The sequence below is a fragment of the Euprymna scolopes genome, chromosome 7, assembly GCF_053919585.1.
Source record: "Euprymna scolopes isolate OS-2025 chromosome 7, ASM5391958v1, whole genome shotgun sequence".
Taxonomy (NCBI): Eukaryota; Metazoa; Mollusca; class Cephalopoda; order Sepiida; family Sepiolidae; genus Euprymna; species Euprymna scolopes.
In genome coordinates, this window is record NC_136488.1 from 50,765,693 (window position 1) to 50,771,375 (window position 5,683).

A 5,683-nucleotide genomic window follows, 5' to 3' on the forward strand; every position below is an offset into this window, starting at 1 on the left:
CGATTTTCAATAAGGTGAATTCTGATCTTTAAACTTTTCCATTAAAACACGGTCCTCACTATTCAAACACAATAATAGATTATTAGAATTTAAAAAAAAATGTATGTTTACTTTGTAACCCTTTGACATTCGAAAATACTTTTGGAGACTTTATACTAGTGGGAACAAAGTCATTTGGAGCTTGAATTGAAGTTTAAATTCCGGTAGGTAGAGATTATGTTAACTAGTATGAATTTCGAAAGTGTTACATTAAATATATTTCAGGATGGCCTGACGGTGAACAGAGATGGACCCATGCACCTAGTGTGATTGATGTGGGAGTTCAGAAGTCAGCTCCCTAGACAAAATACGCTAGAAGCAGGTGTCGATGATATTACATAGGAAATTAGATCCTATGTTCGGAGCAGGTTTCGAGGCAGACCAGACGTGCCTAACAATGTAGAAATCTAAGAGAATATTTCCTCAGAATTCGTCCGTTTGTTGATTACTTTTAAGGTTAAGCAAGAAAGTTAAGTAAAAAAAAAAACAAAAACTTATTTAACCTTTCTTTTATAAGGAATAAATTTTTGGTCTCTCTCCTCGTGAACAAACTTCTTTTTTGAATAAAACCTTTGAAGCTGCCAACAAGTCTCCATTGTGTTCCATGCATGAGTTCATTCGCCTAAGTTGAATAGTTGATTAACAGCCACTAGGCGACACAACTATACAGATCAATGGTCACACACATGGAAAAGTGGCGACCAAATAATGAAGACCAGAGCACACATATGTAAATTTCCCTTTGAAAGTTCTAATCCCTTGTCGCCAAGTTGTTGTGGCCCTGGAATGGTCACTAAGGAAAACACGGACAGAGATATGAGTTAGAAACGGCAATATATTGAAACAAACAAGCAAACAAAAAACAGCATATACAAAAGCAACCGCCATAGTAAGTACCGCCAAGATAGTGGACTACAAATTACACTGACCACCCTGAGAGTGGTAACTCTCAGTTAATTTATATAGCTCTGAAAAGTTCATATCTTGTGCATGGAGGAATACCCATAAAAGTAAAAAAGATTTTCATTGATTGGTTTGTTTCACAGGTGCAGCGAGTTTGCGTTTGTGAGAGAGGAAAATATGTTCCCTTCGTTTAACGTTTTTAGAAAAGAAAAAAAGAATGTCAATTAAAAACATGGGTTGATTCTTTTGTAAAGACAGAAATAAGAATAACTTCCGATAATTCCCAGCAATAGGAGATTTCTGATTCTTTTAACGAAATTTCTTTCTTAAATTTCCCCTTAGATATTTCACCTGTCTTTTAAAAAAAAAAGGCCGATTTAAGCTTCTTACTAAACAATGACAAAACAAATAAACACATATCCAAGGAAATGGCAGAAACACTAGAGGATGACCTCCAATCCGTAGTGGAATGGGGACAAAAATGGTTGGTCACATTCAATGCTGCTGAGACTAAGCTTGTCTCCTTCAATAACTACAAGAAACCTTCTCTACCACCAATAGCAATGGCTAAGAACACATTACCTGAAAGTACTTCTTTTAAACTCCTCGGCCTAACGTTTACAGGGAATATGAACTGGAATAGATACATTGAGAGCATTGCCAAGGCTGCTGCAAGGAAGGTTGGCTCCCTCTACTGTGCTAGAAAACTACTTACGCCTGACAGTATCCTATACCTCTATAAGGCAACCATTCGCCCATGTATGGAGTACTGTTGTCACATCTGGGCTGGTGCATCTGCTTCTTGTCTCTCGCTCCTGGACAGAGTTCAAAAGAGAGTCGCCAACCTGATAGGTCCTGAACTGTCATCTAGGCTTCAGCCTCTGTCCCATCGACGAGATGTTGCATCCCTCTGCCTGTTCTACAAATACTTCAATGGTGAATGCTCTGACGAACTGCAAACACTTGTACCTCCCCGACGTAACTACCCCCGACAAACCCGACAAGCTACTAAGTCTCATCCCTTTACAGTAGAGATCCCTAGGTGCAAGAAAGCCTTTTACTCCAATAGTTTCTTCCCCAGAACTGCGGGTCTTTGGAACTCCCTTCCGGGATTCTTCTTTCCCAACTGCAACGATATGCAGAAGTTCAAGTGTAATGTCAACAAACATCTTTCTACTCATCTCCCTTCATAATGACCCCGCTAATTAAGTCCCTGATAGTATCCCCCTGCTTCAAAGTGGCACTGTGCCTTGTTTGGGGTGAAAATTGAATAATAAAAAAAAAACTATTACCCCCCCCCCTACTTTTTAAAAATCAGAAACAAATGCTGCTCTATGCCTTTTAACCTGAAAGATACATTAGCATATTACAATAGAAAAATGCGAGCATGAAAAGTAATATGGTTAAGCTTAAGCATGGAAAAGTACAGGACTAGTTGTTAAAACTGGAAAAGAAAAGGACGAGATATTCAAGTAAAAAATATAATAGATTTATTTATTTAAAATATTGCAGCATTAAGAATTTATATATAATGTTAAATTGAATTTTTCCAAAATTTAATGCTGCAATATTTTAAGTTATAAATTTATTATATTTTTTACTAGAATATCTTGTCCTTTTCTTTTCCAGTTTTAACAACTAATCCTTTACTTTTCCATGTTTAAGCTTAACCATATTACTTTTCATGCTCGCATTTTTCTATTGTAATCCATGATTTTTCCATTTGTTAAATATTGATCAATAGTCGCCGAGATTTGGAAAATTGTCAAGAGATTATCTCTCTCTCTCTCTCTCTCTCTCTCTCTCTCTCTCTCTCTCTCTCTCTCTCACTCTATATATATATATATATATATATATATGGATATATCTATACTGATAGCCAAATTGAATATTGAAATGCTCATATCTTTGGTTCTATGGGACAAAACTACATGAAAATTTGCGACTTTTTGAAGATTATAATACTATTCTATGGTTAAAATTTTATGGCAATTAGTAAAAAAGAACCTATATTTTCAAACCAATAAAATATGTTCAAATTTGCCTACATTTGTATGTATAGTGTCCTGACAAGCCAGCTTCAGTTTTGCTGTTTCGGTTGTTTCCTCTGTGGCTTTGACAGGCCACTATATATATATATATATATTGGAGACGATTAATCGGAATCGGAATTGGGAATCGGAAAAATCTGAACTTTAGGGGGTATTGGAATCAATATCGCAATCGGAAAAATGTGTGCCTAATTTCCGATTCTTTTAGTATTTTTAAAATTTAATTTTCCATGTCTTGTACTGATGATGATATCTTCTTTAAGAACTGTCATAAAATGTGTTTTCAATTGATATTTATTCAATAAGGGACCAGTATTCCTACCTAGCAAAAGGGGACGAGTTTTCCGGGTACGAGTTTTCCGGAGACGAGTTTTCCGGGGACGAGTTTTCCTAAATTCAATTGAAAATAGCTCCTTGTCTAAGAGTCTTTTTAAAAAGCGGCTACCTCACCTCAAAATTATAGTTTGAAAAATATCTTAAAATAAGGGTTCTTTAAAACCAAAGAAAATCGATTTTTATAAGTTATGAAAACGCTTCATACTACTGTTCTCATTGTTCTCATGTTGAGTGTTCCATTTACTTGCCTCTCCTAGAGGGTAAAGTTAGACAAAAGATCGTTATTTTCAATGTGGGGAATATTGTGAAGCTATCCTGGTTAAACGGCTCCACATGTGAAGCTATCCCCGTCGCAGGTCACCAAATATGATCCATGCTCGTCCTTCGCAGGGGATCCTTCGCAAGGTATCTCAGTGTAACAGTAGGTGTATCAGAAAGTGGCCATTAAAAATGAAGATCAGAATTTTAATAATTCAACTTACTATTTTTCGAAGCTTATAACAACTTGAAAAATGTAATTCAAACCCTATTTTTTTTTTTCAATTAATGGAGCAAAGACCAAATTTTAAAAAAATAACAGGTGTAATAGCAAATTATACAATATTTGTTTTTTTTAAAGCGATTTTCTTTAAAAAAAATATAAAGAAAATCAACATATTTTGACTTGCTTATAAATGCCAAAAAATCACTTACTTAAAAAATATACTATTAAGTGGGTAGTTCCATACTTAATTGTTAAGAATTTATCCATATTGATATTTTAAATTCCATGTATTTTTTAAATAAAAGGATTTTTTAAAGCGAAGGTCGTAGAAAATCGCATTTTCGCAACGTGTTTTGCGCGAAGCTGCTCCTACCAAAATGAAATTTATGAAATACAGATGAGTCCAAGGGATATAAATAATGTCTCTCTTTTGTTGTGTGTGTTGACCAAATTACTATTTTTCATCCTCCGTATTTAAAAAGGAAACACACATTCACTTATAAGTTTTCCCCTAGAACAAAACATCCGCTTCATCGATTTTTTTTTTAATTCTTTTAATGAAATACACGAGTTTTTGATTGATATATCTTAATACTTCTTTATCGACTAAATTTTTTTTTAAATATGTAAAAAAAGAAAACATTCAATGAAATAGAAATATTTGCCGTCATCGTCTGGTATTTACTTGACGATGTAAGCATAACATGAGCTTTCATTTAAAAAAAAAAAAAAAATCAAAGTGTTTTTTTAAAAAAAAAAAGGTTTTACACTTTGGACTTTACAGGTAAATTTCCAAAAAACTATTCTTTTTTGTTTGTTTTAAATTAGAATATTTTCTTTATTGATCTTTTACCTTCAATTTGTGATATGTAAAACTTTGGTACATAAATTAATTATTAAAATTTTAATAGACATTTCAAAATGGGGGGTGAATTTGAAAAACAACGTTTCTCTAAAGTATTATATTCGATTTATTGGAAAGAGCATAAAATTTCACATTGACCCTGAAAATATCGTAAAAATTGAACCAATAGAAAAATTTTGATAGATTTTTAAAGTTTAAAAATTGACAAATATTTAACTCGTAAACTTCTATTGATTTTATTACGTAAAAAAATGGCTGCCTGAAGGCACGCCGGCATTTTGTAAACATTTTGTAAACACTGTTTTTAAAAAAATAACATTTCTATTATTTTTTAAACAACTTTAATAGTTTATTTTGGAACTATATTCGATACAGAAAATAAGCAACCCACTTTAAAAAGAGAAATTACGAGTTTTTTATATTTTATTCACAGTTTTCTGTTAGGGGTGTCAAAATTTCCTCCAAATTTCTGATACACCTAGTGTAGAAGGACCTGTAAATCAATTTGATTGGTCTTAATTTCACGATTGGGTTGATATGCCACTGTTTCGTTGATCTGTCGTAATGGAAGAGAAGCAATCTCATGCATACAATAGAAAGACAAACTTGATTATTTATTCTACTGGTCAATTCAAAATTAGATATACAATATATGATGGGGACAATAAACAATTATCCATAGTTCAATGTTGATTTTGACAGACTCCACTAAGGCAAAAAATAACAATAGATTAATTTCTCTCTCTTGATATGGTGGTGGAAAGATGCGGGGAGAGAAGGGGTGATGGATCTTTGATTCTGCTTGATTCTCTTAAAGTCTCAGCTCGATTCTGCCGGTTGCAACGTGGGGACCCATTCATATAGTGAGGTGATAGGATGGGCTGGGGCCGCTTCTGGACCAATCGCAACTAGTTATGTCACCTCAGGGGAGGTCCCTTCCCCCTCGGTTGCATCTGTGATTCTGCGGCACTCTCACATCCGAAAGGTCAAGCCCGTGACCTCGTC